The sequence below is a fragment of the Pristis pectinata genome, chromosome 8, assembly GCF_009764475.1.
Source record: "Pristis pectinata isolate sPriPec2 chromosome 8, sPriPec2.1.pri, whole genome shotgun sequence".
In the NCBI taxonomy this organism is placed as follows: domain Eukaryota; kingdom Metazoa; phylum Chordata; class Chondrichthyes; order Rhinopristiformes; family Pristidae; genus Pristis; species Pristis pectinata.
Window position 1 is genome coordinate 74,502,594 of NC_067412.1, and position 15,496 is coordinate 74,518,089.

The following is a 15,496-nucleotide window of genomic DNA, read 5'->3' on the forward strand; positions in this document are numbered from 1 at the left end:
TCCCCTGAGGATACAGCGCATGTTGATAAGGCTGCAGAAATATGATGTGAAGATGGTCTACACACTGGGAAAATATATGTTTGCTGCTGATGCGCTGTCTGGAGCAGTCGACAAGACAGAAAAGAGTGACCAACAGGTTAATGCAGATATACATGATTGTCACCTGTCTTCCAGTGTCTCCGGATAGAACAGAGCAGATTAGGAAAGCAGCAGAGGCAGATGAAACAATGATACATTATGGAAAGGATGGCCAGCAGCAAAGGATGACTGTCCGATGTGTATTCAGGATTATTGGGCATGCAGAGCTGAACTGTCAGTAGTGAAAGATATGGTCTTCAAAGGGAACAGGTTTGTGATTCCAGTGTCACTACGCAAGGAGATGCTCCAGAAGATACACGAAGGGCATCTTGGGGAGGAAAAATGTAAACGCAGAGCAAGTGAAGTGATGTACTGGCCAAGAATGAACCAAGACATCAGCCAGACCACTGCTTCATGTGAAATATGCCTTACCTACAGACCAAAGCAGCAAGCAGAACCACTTATACCACACCCTGTACCAGACAGGCTGTATTTCAAAGTTGGAGTGGATTTGTTTGACTGTAATAGGAAGAGCCATATTGTTGTAACAGACTACTTTTCTAATTACCCAGAGGTTGCGACACTGCAATCAACGTCCAGCAAAGCAGTTATCACATTCCTGAAAGCTGTGTTTGTGAGGCATGGAGTTCCATGTGAAGTAGTATTAGACAATGGTCCACAATTTTCAAGCTGTGAATTTGAATCCTTTGCCAATGTTTGGGGGTTTTGACATATAACCTCAAGCCCAAATCACCGAAAATCTAATGGCCTAGCAAGAGAGTTCAGTTAAGGTGGTGAAGGGCCTCATGAAGAAAGCGCAAGATGGACGAGAGGATTTCCACAGAAGTCTAATGATTTACAGAAGTGTGCCACTGCAGAACGGCCTTTCACCAGCCCAAATGCTGATGGGTCGACACATATGCACTAACCTTCCAATACATGAAAACCTGTTGACACCTGAAGGAGCACACAAGGTCAAATAGGCTAAAAAGGAAGGGAAAGAAAAACAGAAACAGAATCACGACAAGACAGCGAAAAGCCTACCAGTCCTGAAGCCTGGGGATCAAGTGCGAATCTGAGATCATGGTTCTGGCATGTGGTCCATGCAAGGAGTTGTGCAAGAGGAAGTAAGTCCACATTCATATCAGATCCAGACAGAGCGAGGGACACCTCTGAGGAGGAACCATATGGATCTACGACCACAAGCTCCAACCCATGGCTGTGACCCATCCCCTGTCAGTACACCAAAGGGGCCAGCATATGGAGAAAATGAACAGAGTTCCCAGGAAAACACCAATAGTAATGCAGCAAATGAAAGCAACACACCTGTGAAAACAAGTACCAGACCAAAAAGGACCATTAAACCACCTTAGAGACTGATTGAAAGCTGCTGGGTGGACAAGGGTTCTTGGCAGGTTTATAAGGACAAAGTATTGTGTTTATTTTGCTTTAAAGGGGGAAGATGTGTTTTTATGTGTTATTATGTAGTTATAATAAAGAACTACAGTTCCCAGTAGGCAATGCAAGGGGTCACATGGGGGAACAGGAAGTGGCTGTAAAAATAGAGGGAAAGCAGGCCTGTCTGGTGTTGGTTAATAAAAGTTCAGATGTTAAACCACGCAAAGTTTCTCTCTTGATGAAGAACAAAAATAACAGGGCCTTCTATCTGAAATGCTATCTCTGTTTTTCTTTCCAATGATACTGCCTGACTTGCTCAGTGTTTCCAGTATTTTCTGACTTTGTTTCAGATTTCCAGCATCTGCAGTTTTTTTTTTATTTTCATAACTTTAAATAGCACATATATCTCGTATCTACAAGCATCTGGGTAGAGGTGTTTAAGTTGGAGAGCTGTCTCACAGACTAATCAAGCAATAGGTTGAGACAGCCGTACTCACAGAATCATAGAGGTAAAAGAGACAGCAGGTTCTGGAATCTAGAACAAAGACAGAATGCTACTAGCATCTGTGGGAGACAAAAGGTGTAAGCTGACGTTTCGGGTCTAGACCCTGCGACAGGACAGAGGAGAAACAGGGAAGTTTGCCAGTGTACAGCAGTATATGGGGGTGGGGGTGGGGGTGGGGGTGGAAATGGTGGGTGGGATTCAGGGTGGTAGGTGATAGGGGAGAGAATGATGGGCAGTTGAAACCAGGTGGGGGAGGATGTGGTGAGACAGAGGCTGATAGGTGATAGGTGGAACAAGATTAGGGAGGGGATGATGGGCAGATGGAACCAGGTGGGGTGAGAGGATGGGAGGGATGAACACTGGGTGGATCGGTGCATGTGTGGGAGGAGAGCACCAGAGTAGTGGGTTACCAAAACTGGAAAAGTCAATATTCATACCAATTGGTTATAATTTACCCAAGCGGGATAAGAGATGTTTCTTCTCATTGTTGTCCATAGCAATGGAGAAAGCCAAGGACAGACAGGTCCACAAAACAATCACCTAGTCTATGTTTGGTTTCACCTACCACACACATTCACCTGTCCAGCCCTACCACATCTAGTCATGAATAGTAATAGACAAGAAAACAGCTAACAAAAGGAAGCGTCTCCAACAGCATGTCAATCCTCATTGAGGACAGTGACTAGCATGTTTTTACTAAAGATGATGATAAAACATTCACAACTGTGTTCAGCCAAGTGGATAATCCATCTTGGCTTCCTCCTGAGATCCCCAACCTTTACAAAGGTCATCCTATTCAATTACCTGATATCTAGAAAGGTTTGAGAGCACTGGATACAGCAAAGGCTGTGGAACCAGACAATTTCATGGTGATAGTAATGAAGATCTGCATTCCAGAGCCACCCAAGCCTTTAGCCAAACTGTCTCAGTGCAGTTTAACCTGACCATGCTTATGCATGTATTGTTTGCAGAAAGCAGTACAATTCCAATTCACCTACCATCCAAGTGAAGCTGACTGCCTTTGACATCAAGGCATCATGGAGCACTGATAAAACAGAAGTCAATAGGGATGAAGGGGTTTATACTCCAATGGGCAGAGTTGTATATTGCACAAGGGTAGATGGTTGTGATTATCAGAGGTTAATCATCCCAGCCCCAGTACAGCGCCTCATGCATTCCCTGATATAATGCCCCAGACATATACATCTTCAGCTGCCTCATAGGTCACCTTTCTTCCATCATAAGAAGTGGTGTTGTTTGCTAATGATTGAGCAATGTTCACTTTCATTTACATCTCTTCAGCAAATGAAGCAGCCCACATCAGCATGCAGATAGGCCTGGAAATCATTCAGGCATGGGCTGATACTTGACAAATATCATTAACACCACAGAAATACTAGACAATGATCACCTCCAGCAACAGATGGTCATTGCCTGGTGAGTTCTTCCTGTTGAGTTTATCCAGTATTTTTGGTTTTTATTTCAGGTTTCCAACATCTGCTGTATTTTGATTTCCAACAAGAGAGAGTCTACTTACCTACCTCTGACATTCAAAGGCATTACTACCATCAACGTCCAGGACGTCACCACTGACCAGTACCTCCTGGATCAGCAACTTAGTATGAGAGCAGGTCAAAGGCTAGCAAGTGACTCACCTCTTGACACCACAAAAACTTTCCATCATCGACATGTTGAGGTCAAGAATATGATGAATGCTCTATATATATGTTTGATTGCCACCCTCTCCACCATCCAAAATATTCATTTTCTCCACCACTGGCGCATCATAGTTGCAGTGTGTGCTACTCACAACTACTGCAACAGCACCTGCCAAACCAACAGCCTCCACTACTAAGGGCAAGGGTACCAGCTGCATGAGCATATCACCATCTGCAGGTTCCCCTCCAAGTAGAGTAAAGAAAAAGTTTATGTCAAGTGTAGAGAACTGAACACAGGGATAGCCCTCAGGAATATAGAAAGTGTAGGGGAGTACTTAAAAAAGAAATATTGAGGGCAAAGAGGAGGCAGGAAATATCACAGACAAACATGATTAAAGAAAATCCCGAAGGATTTTCTAAGTATATTAAGGTCAAGAATTTAACTGGGAAAAAGTAGGGCCCATTAGGGACCCAAGAAGCAATCTGAGAATGGACCAAAGGAAGTAGATGAAGTCTTAAATAAATACTTTTCATCTATATTTACAAATAGGAAGAATATTGTAGTTGGAGTATTTAGGGAGGGGGGATGGTAAAATTCTAGAACACATTATCATTAAGAAGGAAGTGGTATTGGATATCCTAGCTTGCTGAAAGGTGGATAAACCACCAGTGTCTGATGAGATGCTATGGGAGTCTTTACTGGCCACTGGTTAGGTGTCTGGTGACTAGAGGACAGCAAAGGTGGTACCTATGTTCAAGAAGGGCAGCAGGAATAATCCAGGTAATTACAGGCCCATGATTCTAATGTCAAAGTTAGGGAAGTTACTGGAGAAAAAGTTCTGAAGGACAGGATTAATCTTCACTTGGAAAGGTGGGGATTAATCAAAGGCAGTCAGTGTGGCTTTGTTAAGGGAAGATCCTATTTGACCGATTTGACTGAATTTTTTGAAGAGATAACAAAATGTGTTTATGAGGGCAGTGTGGATGATGTAGTCTACGTAGATGTCAGAAGAGCTACATGGGAAACTGGTTCAAAAGGTTAGATGCCCCAGGATCCAAGTCAAGTTGGCAAATTCAGTCCAAAATTGGCTTGGTAATAGGAGGCAGAGGGTGATGGTGGAGGTTTTGTTTTTAAAACTGGAAGCCCGCGATGGGTGGTGCACTGCAGGGATCAGTCCTGGGACCCTTACTGTTTGTTATAGACATGAACAATTTGATATCAATATAGGTGGTATGATTAGTAAGTTTGCAGATAACATGAAAATTGGTTGTGTTGATAATGAGGAGAATTTTCACAGGCTACAGGATGACATTGATCAGAGTAATATCACAGAGCAATGGCAGATGGAATTTAATCCCGATAAGTGTGAGGTTGAACCTTGAGGACTACTAAGTGTAGGAATTGCACAATGAATACTAAGGCCCTAGGGATCATAGATGAACAGAGCAACCTTGGTGTACAAGTCCAAGAATCCATGAAGGCTGCAGCACAAGTAGATAAGATGGCGAAGAAGGCACACATTATATATGCCTTCATTAGTCAGGCCTAGAGTACAAGAGCAGATACAGTTTTATAAAGCATTGGTTAGGCCACAGTTGGAATGCTGTGTACATTTCTGATCAGCTCACTATCAGAAGAATGTGACCATGCTGGAGAAGGTGCAGAGGAAAATCACCAGAATGTTGCCTGCAATGGGGCATTTCCATCATTAGGAGAGACTGAATAGGCTGAGTTCATTTTCTTTGGAGTGCAGGAGGCTGTGGGAGGTGGGACCTGACAGAAGTATACAACATACTGTATATAGATAGGACAGTAGGAAACCTTTCCCCATGGCAGATGTGTCTAAAGCTAGAGGGACATACAAAATGCTGGAGGCAGCATCATGGAGGGAAATGCTCAGTTGAATTTTGGGTCGAGACCTTCATTTGGACTGGATAACACACAAAGTGCTGGAGGAACACAGTGGGTCAGACTGCATCTATGGAAGGAAATGGACAATCGATATTTCGGGTTGAGACCCTTCATCAGGACTGGGTCTCGACCTGAAACCTCAACTGTCCATTTCCCTCCAAAGATGCTGCCTGACCCGCCGAGTTCCTCCAGCATTTTGTATGTTGCTCCAGATTTCCAGCATCTGCAGTCTCTCTTGTGTCTCTAAAACTAGAGGGCATAAGCTTAGCATAAAATGATAGAGGTTTAGAAGGGAAAGAGTGGTTGGAATCTGGAGTGCATCATACTGTCACAACATTTAAGAAGTATCTAGATGAGCAACTGAATCGCCAAGGCATAGAAGGCTATGGTCCAAGTACTGGTAAATGGGATTTGTAAAAATAGATATTTAATGGTTGGCATGGATGTGATAAGCCATAGGGTCTGTTGATGTACCCTATGACTCTATGAAAATGATCTTTTTTTTCTTAACTCTATCCTAATCTGGTGGGTAGAAGAGTTCTGCCTGCCATCTCTAGGCATGAGAGTAGTTAATGGAGTTATTAGTGCCCATAATATAGGCACTGCTTAACCTTACAGACCATGAGAATGGCAGCAATTTTTGTACTGTTTCCATATAGCATAGATTATTCAATCTTTTCATGTTCATATCCCAAGGATTAATCACTTTGCACTTTGTCAACATCCCAGTTCATTATTTATTTTTCAGATACAGTTTTACTAGATACATTTCTAGAAAATTTCAGCAAAGACAAAATGGCAAGATTAGTCATTCCTTTCACACTACACTCATGTGCCAGCGACACATTTTCTTTAGACTGCAAATGCACATATTAAGAATAATCTTTGGCAATTAAATCACCTCAGTTATCATATTAATCTATCAGACCGTTCATGGTTATTTACTTTTTTATCTATACATTTAGATACATCACATTCACATAATTGGGATTGACCAAATCTACATGCTTTGAGCTTTACTGCCAGAACTGAGAGACTCTGAACAAAACTGGAAGGTCTACACAAAGTCAGTTCTCACAGAGTCTTTATGTATTTTTACTTTTACACCATTTTGATTGGTTTGCAAAACTCAATCAATTATGGAAGACAACAAGTACAAAAATCGAAAGTGAAGACTTCAACGTACCTCAGTTTCAACCCCTCAGGAGAGCAGAAATTGGACTTAAAAAGAAACCTCTAGTAGATTTAGATGCTCAAACTAAAGAACACACTATTTATCTGCAATGGACTGAAAAATGGAAATGAAAAGGAAATGGCTAGCCACAGTTTGACTGTTATGGCTTCCTTCTACCACTTGATATTTGAGTGCACAACAAAACTACAAATGCAGTTTCTCATGAACGGAAATGAATCGTTTACTCTTAAGCAATCTGTGAAAGGGAATAGTTTTCTCTTCACTTACATTAGTCATTAGATGCCTCTTGTTCACTCCAAGAGATACAGTACTTACTGATGACACATATGATGAGAGAACAATAAAGAATAAATTAGTTCAGGAAAATCTAATATGGCCTGGAGGTACTGGATACTTGTCCATTCAGAGAGCATTTCTCTATTTAAAATGCCTTTGCCACCAGATAACCCAAAGTACTGCATGCCTCTTTAATAGGACTTCAAGTTATTAGTATTAGCCAGTCCCATTCCAGTAGGCTATCTCCCCTCTATTATGTTCAGCCTTTTTCATTCGATCAAAACTAATGCTGAGAATGCTAAATGTCTGCTGCTTTCTGCTTGTGAATGAACTTGAAAGGGGTCTGAGTAACTGCTGAAAATCAAAAAGCTGAAGATGATAGACATCTGAAACAAAAACAGAAAATGCTGGAATCACTTAGCAGGTCATGCAACATCTGTGGAAAAAGAAGTGAAGTTAACATTTCGGGTTCGATGAAGGAACTTTGATTTGAAATGTTAACTTTGTTTGCCTTTCCACAGATGCTACCTGACTTAGAACATGGAACAGTACAGCACAGGAACAGGCCTTCAGCTCATGATGTCTGTGCCAATTAGAATGCCAATTTAAACTAACCCAATCTGCCTGCACACAGTCTATCTCCCTCCATCTCCTGCCTGTTCATGTGTCTGTCTAAATGCCTCTTAAATGTTGCTATCATATCTGATTCTATCACCTCCCCTGGTAGCAAATTCCAGGCACCTACCACTCTCTGTGTAAAAACTTCCCTTGTAAATCTCCTTTAAACTTTCTCCCTCTCACCTTAAGTCTATGCTCTCTAATATTTGACAGTTCTATCCTGGGAAAGAAACTTTGACTATCTACCCATTCTATGCCTCCCATAATTTTATATACTTCTATCAGGTCATCCTTCAGCCTCCAATGTTCCAGAGAAAACAACACAAGTTTGTCCAATCTCCCCTTATAGCTACTTCTTTCTAATCGAGGCATCATCTTAGTGAACCTCTTTTGCAACCTCCAAAGCCTCCACATCCTTCCTTTAATGCAGTGACCAGAACTGCACATAATACTCAAAATATGGCCTGACTATTTTATACAGCTGCACCACGACTTCCCAACTTTTATACTCAATGCCCTGACTAGTAAAAGCAAGCATACTATAGGTCTTCTTTACCACCCTGTCTACTTGTGTTGTTGACTGTTTCCAGAATTTTCCATTTTTATTTCTGTACATAGCACATTATTTCTTTCTCTAACTGAGTGTGATGGGTGCTAACTCTGAAAGCTGCAGTTGAGAGATTTTGGTGCGAAGCACTTTATGCTGCTGCCTCGGAGCTCTAGTCACCTGGGTTTGACCCTGATCTCAGATGTGGTGTTTACATGTTCTCCCTGCAACTGTGTAGGTCTTCCCCTGGTGCCCCAGTTTCCTCCCACATCCTAAAAAGGTGCTGATAGATTAATTGACTATTGTAAATTATGCCTGGTAAGTGATGAAAGAATCAAATAAGAATTGAAGGATAATGAGTTACAGGGAAATTAAGAGGAGGGAATGGGATTTATGGGATTACTCTAATGGGAGTAGGCATCGACCTGATGGACCATTTGTGTTATAATAAGTAAATGATGTAAGTAAATTGGTGATCCAATTTTCTGCAAAAGTATTGATGGATTCTTGGTTGCTTGTATTGGCCTTGGTGTTTCATGATATCTAAAGTATCATGTTAAAGCTTAAATTGAGTTATGATCCCAATTTACAAATGTAGAAATTCTAAAACCTTCCTTGAGATGAATGATAGATTTAACATAATGACTCAGGTCAGTTATCAATGTTTTGGGCAGTGAATTGCTGATCTTTGGCTTCCATGGTGACCTGGGGCCATTAGAAACAAATCACTGGTTCAGTCATCTCCCTCTACTATACACTCGCCATGACATAAGATAGTCTCTTCCTATGAGTGCCGAATGGTTCTGCTTCAGAGAGATTGAAGCCCTTAACTTCTACAGCCCTACAGGCACATTATTTTCATTTCTACCCTGTATAAATTGCTCACTCCTACTTTAATTTCTAAAAGAATTAACATAATGGCAACATATCAATTTTCATCCCAGTGGGCAAATGCATTCAGTTCTTGATGGATCTCGGCTGGGAGCTCATTGACAATTAATGCAAATAGGTTGATCCTGGAGGATTTGTCAAATTCATTTGCTTGATCATGGACATACAGAAATTCAAGTCTGATGCACTTCCACCAATAGAGTGAAGAAGCAGAAAAAAACATACGAGAATTTATTTGTAAACAAACTCTGATAATGTGAAAGAGTTTGAAAGAAATGAATAAACAACTTGATCCCACTTATACTTTTCTTTGATAATATTTGGATCTAGCGATCTAGCGTATAATGGAAGCAAGCAGGGACATGTTGCTCAACCCTACTAATCTTCTGAAAAATTAGTTATGGACACTCACACAACATTTGCAAATAAACATACCGACAGATTTAAATTCCTACACAACTCCTGTGGGTCAGAGTTTCAATTTACAGGTGAGACAAAAGCCATGACTAGCAAACAATGAAACAGAGTAATACGCGCTCAGAGACAGAAAAGTGAAATGAACAAACAAGGAATGAAATGCACTGCAAAGAAATGTAAATTGTGGTTGGAACAATGAAGAGAGTCAAAAGGAACTAGCACATAGAACAGTACAGCACAGTATGGGCCCTTCAGCCCATGATATTGTGCTGACCTATATAAACACCTACTTCCTGATCAATCTAACCCTTCTACCCAGCCCATAATCCTCCATTTTTCTTACTTCCATGCGCCTATCTAAGAGTCTTTTAAATGTCTCTCTTGTATCAGCCTCTACCACCATCCCCGGCAATCCATTCCAGGCACCCACCACTCTCTGTGTAAAAAACCTACCTCTCCCCTAAACTTTCCACCTCGGTCTTCCCCTCCGAAGTATGGATGATCATACTTGGTAACTTTGATACTTAGTTGATCCTGAGACCATTCAGGCCACTGGCTGCAAGCTCCAGCTAGGGCATAAGCAGACACAACATTGATGCATGTAAGGGGCTCTGTGGGCAGAGGGTGGGGGATGGTGCTATGCAAGAAGAAGGATGGACTGTGTACAAGCTTCTGAAACGCATGTACCTGTGTGCCTGGATTCATGCATTTCATCAGAATTGATGAAATGTTTCCAACCTGAAATGTTCACAGTTTCTCTTCCCACAGATGCGACCTGACCTGCTGAGTATTTCCAGCATTTTCTGTCTTTGTTTTAGATTTACAGCATCTCCTTTATTTCTGATTTTCACTTCATGTGTTTCATGCAAGCAATCTTGACATTAATGGTTTGTCAGTGAGATCCCCTTAGATCTGCTCCATGTGAGTGATGAGCTTTGTGGAACAGGGATAAAATTGAAAAAAAAACTGCAATTGCTGGGCCCTGAAATAAAAAACAGAAAATGCTGGAAAAACTCAGTTAGTCAGACAGCATCTGTGGAAAGAGGAACAGTTAAAATTTCATCTCCAAGACTTCATCAGAACTGAGAAAGAGAGAAACTAGTTGTCTAGATAGCAGAATGGACAAGGGAGTTGTGAGGGGAGTGATCCCTTCAAAGTACTGAAAAGGGAGGGGAGGGGTGGTGGTAGAATCATGTTGGTACTGGTGGAAATTGAGAATAAATTGACAAGATCCAAGATTGGATCAGAATATTGGGTATAATATAATTTTCATCCTGTTATCAAGATAACTGCTTGAAGGGAAAGAAATGGTAGGACAATATGAAAAGAGCAAGCATGGGGAATTAATCAGAGAGAAAAGCAAAATGGGCAATAGATTCCTTTGCTCTATCATTTTATGATTGTATGATTTTGCAATAAGTGAGGCAAAATTCCAAAAGTCATTTCTGGAGAGTGAATGAAAATGAACTAAAAGATTCTAAAGATACGGAGAACAACCTGCAATACAGATTCAAGTCAAAAGAATATAAGTGTCATAGAATTAAGAAGGAACAATATTACATCAACCAGCACTTAAATTTTACTTATCAACATTTTGACTCACCACAAATTGATCAACATCTCAAACAATACTGCAACATCCTGTCTAATCTAACAACCCTGAAATGCCCTACTTTGTGCAAAAGTTTGACCTCAACTTTAGTATGAGTCCTTCAGTACAAACAACTACTTCTTCCTCCTGTAACTTCCTCACCCCTAAATGGCAAAGACAATTTTTTAGATGAGGGACAAAACCCTGAAAATTTGGATCTTGTTATCAAGCTACCATGATCCCAAACAAAATGTCTATGGAAGGAGTTAGGCATATCAAAGCAATAAATCTACTCACACAATTCTCACAATTTTGTGGTGTGGGGGCAGAAATTCAGTACGGCTAATGCCAGTATAAATGTAATTCATTAGTATTTCCACACTTAAAGGCCAAAAGTATTTCTGAATGTGGTGGTGAATTTTAACAAGTTTCCATTCCCTGCTTTTGAAAAATAATCCCATGGTCATTCAATCTGTCTGTCAGTCCCTCCTTCTTCCCTCACCTTAAATAAGATCCAACCCCATCCTTTCTCAGTTCTGAAGAAGGATCCTAGATCTGACACATTAACTAATTTTCTTTTCACAAGCGTTGCCTGACCTGTTGAGTTTTTCTAATATTTTCTGTTCAGGAAAGGTAGAGGGAGCAAGCAAACAGTGCAGGATTCCACTGTTGTCATTCCCCTCAGCAACAAATATACCCCTTTGGATACTGCTGGGGGGATGACAAAACAGGACACAGGAGCAGCTTGGTCAGTGGCACTATGGCCGGTCTGAGGCTCAGCAGGGAAGGGCAACAGTGCTAGGAGACTCAGTGGTTAGGGGGACAGACAGGAGAGGGTATGTGAGCAGCCAGGGGTCGTGGTGCACATTGGCACCATTGACATAGGTAGAAAGGGCAATGAGGTCCTGTGCAGTGACTTATAGGGAGTTAGGAAAGAATTTGTCCTCATGCTCTCCCTTTATACTGCAAACCAGTCTAACTGGTTAGATAAGGGAATCTTCTGATAAAAGCCTGTGAAAAAGTACTGTCTGAGTTACACTTAGTGATCCTCTACATCTAGAAATGTCATCAGAAATTGAATATAAGGAATTTTTTTACTGAAACTTAGACTGATATTAAAAACTTCTGATAACACAGTCAATTTTACAAAGGAACTACAGAAGTATAGAGCCAACTGTACTGCAAGTTACTTATCTCATCAATGTTTACAGACAAACAGGTGACTATACAAATGTATAAGCAAGCATAATAAAAGCTAAAACTACAAAGAGAAACAATATCTGGACCCTAATCCAACAGGATCAAGGTTGATAGTATCTTAATTGTTATGGCAACTGCCCATTTAATCAGAGTGACCAGTTGCAGGCAATGAATTATGAACAAACTCCAGCTGTGCTACATTCTGTCAGTGGCTAAACTCCATTTTGTTTTTGCAACTGAAAGCTTTCTTCTGATAGCAAAGCTTTGAAGAAGTTAGATAACAGCAATTTTGCTTACTGACCACATAAGTTACAGATCAGAGGGCAGGATAGATGAAGTAATGGGTGTGGAAGGTGCTGAGGTGGCAGCAGAGATTGCTGGCTTGCTGTGGAACCAGTCACAGCTCAGTAATGAACAGATGCAATTCTCTTTCCTTCTCTTAAAGGCATAGAGAATGAGCACCCACTACATGTCCTTATAATTCATTCCAAAATTCTCTATTTTACAAGAAAAGAAAAAAACATCTAACTTCCAGTCTACTCCAAATCTTAGAGTGTTTAAATGAAACTTTGTTTTAAAGACCTGCTAAAGATTGTGTTGCTATGGAGTACATAGGCCAACGTTTGTGAGTCTTTCTAAGTAGGTGAGGTTCTGCACACTAAGAATCATTCCTACAGTAATCCTGCAGACATTTTCCAAAACCAGTACTTGCACATCAACATAGAACATCATCAGAGTCCACAGAGGTTTGGTGATTCATCACTGCACAGTAGCTATCCTGGCCCAAACTATTCTGCTTAAAGTTCAGTATCAGACTTACATGAAAGTAGAACATAGAACAATTTTTAGAGCACACTTCAGGCCCTTCGGCCCACAAAGCTGTGCCGAACATGTCCCTATCCTAGAAATTACTAGGTTTACCCATAGCCCTCTATTTTACTCAGCTCCATATACCAATCTAACAGTCTCTTGAAAGACCCTAACGTATCAGCCTCCACCACCGTTTCTGGCAGCCCATTCCATGCACTCACCACTCTCTGAGTAAAAAACTTACCCCGACATCTCCTCTATATCTACTCCCCAGCACCTTAAACCTATGTCCTCTTGTGGCCATCAATTCAGCCCTGGGGAAAAGCCTCTGACTATCTACCCTATCAATACCTCTCATCATCTTATACACCTCTATCAGGTCCCCCCTCATCCTCCGTCTCTCCAAGGAGAAAAGGCCGAGTTCACTCAACCTGCTTTCATAAGGCATGCTCCGCATCCCAGGCAGCATCCTTGTAAATCTCCTCTACACCCTCTCTATGGCTTCCACATCTTTCCTGTAGTGAGGCGACCAGAAACGAGCACAGTACTCCAAGTGGGGTCTGACCAGGGACCTATACAGCTGTAACAATATCTCATGGTTCCTAAATTCAATTCCTTGATTGATGAAGGACAATACACCATATGCCTTCCTAACCACAGAGTCAACCTGCGCCGCCACTTTGAGCGTCCTATGGACTCGGACCTCAAGATCCCTCTGATCCTCCACACTGCCAAGAGTCCTACCATTAAGACTATATTCCGCCAACATATTTGACCTACCAAAATGAACCACTTCACACTTATCTGGGTTGAACTGCATCTGCCACCTCTCAGCCCAACTCTGCATCCTATCTATGTCCCTTTGTAACCTCTGACAGCCCTCCAAACTATCCACAACACCCCCAACCTTCGTGTCATCCACAAACTTACTAACCCACCCCTCCACTTCCTCATCCAGGTCATTTATAAAAATCACAAATAGTAAGGGTCCCAGTACAGATCCCTGAGATACACCACTGGTCACAGACCTCCACGCAGATTATGACCCTTCAACAATCACTCTTTGCCTTCTGTGGTCCAGCCAGTTCTGGATCCACACTGCAATGTCCCCTTGGATCCCATGTCTTCTCACCTTCTCCATAAGCCTTGCATGGGGTACCTTATCAAACGCCTTGCTGAAATCCATATACACTACATCTACTGCTCTCCCTTCATCGATGTGTTTAGTCACATCCTCAAAAAATTCAATCAGGCTCGTAAGGCAGGACCTGCCCTTAACAAAGCCATGCTGACTATTCCTAATCATATTATACCTCTCCAAATGTCATAAATCCTGCCTCTCAGGATCTTCTCCACCAGCTTACCAACCACTGAGGTAAGACTCACCGGTCTATAATTTCCTGGGCTATCCCTACTCCCCTTCTTGAATAAGGGAACAACATCCACAAGCCTCCAATCTTCCGGAACCTCTCCCGTCTCCATGGATGACACAAAGATCATCGTCAGAGGTTCCGCAATCTCCTCGCTCACCTCCCACAGCAACCTGGGGTACATCCCATCCAGTCCCGGCGACTTATCTAACTTGATGCTTTCCAGAAGTTTCAGCACCACCTCTTTTCTAATATCTACATGCTCAAGCTTTTCAGGCCACTGCAAGTCCCCACTACAGACACCCAGATCTTTTTCCATGGTGAATACTGATGTTAAGTATTCATTAAGTACCTCTGCTATTTCTTCCGGATCCATACACACTTTCCCACTGCTGCACTTGATAGGCCCTATCCTTTTGCATTTCATCCTCTTACTCTTCACATTCTTGTAGAATGCCTTGGGGTTTTCCATGATCCTGCCTGCCAAGGCCTTCTCATGTCCCCTTCTGGCTCTCCTAATCTCTTTCTTAAGTTCCTTCCTTTTAGCCTTGTACTCCTCCAGATCTCTAACATTACCTAGCTCTCTGTATCTTTTGTATGCTTTTCTTTTCCTTTTGACTAGATTTATTATAGCTTTCATACACCACGGTTCCTGTATCCTATCATGATTCCCCTGTCTCATTGGAACATGTCTGTTGAGAGCTCCACACAAATATCCCCTGAATATTTGCTACATATCTTCCGTACTTTTCCCAGAGAACATCTGTTCCCAATTTAATCTTCCAATTTCCTGCCTGAGAGCCTCATAATTCCCTTTACTCCAAGTAAACACCTTTCTAGCCTGTCTGTTCCTATCCCTCTCTAGTGCTAGCGTAAAGGAGATAGAATTATAATCACTATCACCAAAATGTTCACCCACTGAGAGATCTGACACCTGACCAGGTTTATTTCCCAATATCGAATCAAGCACAGCCTCTCCTCTTGTAGGTCTATCTACATATTGTGTCAAGAACCCTTCCTGAACACAACT

General features: G+C 41.7%; 1 protein-coding gene across 1 annotated transcript in view; it reads right to left on the bottom strand.

Moving 5' to 3' along the window:
- Positions 1-6,868, bottom strand: part of LOC127573810 (solute carrier organic anion transporter family member 2B1-like) — a 53,719-nt gene extending 46,851 nt beyond the window's left edge. Inside the window, exon 1 of the mRNA XM_052022317.1 lies at positions 6,738-6,868. The gene's annotated coding sequence lies outside the window, so the exon portion shown is untranslated. The remainder of the gene's footprint in view (positions 1-6,737) is intronic.
- Between the last annotated feature and the right edge of the window lie 8,628 nt (positions 6,869-15,496).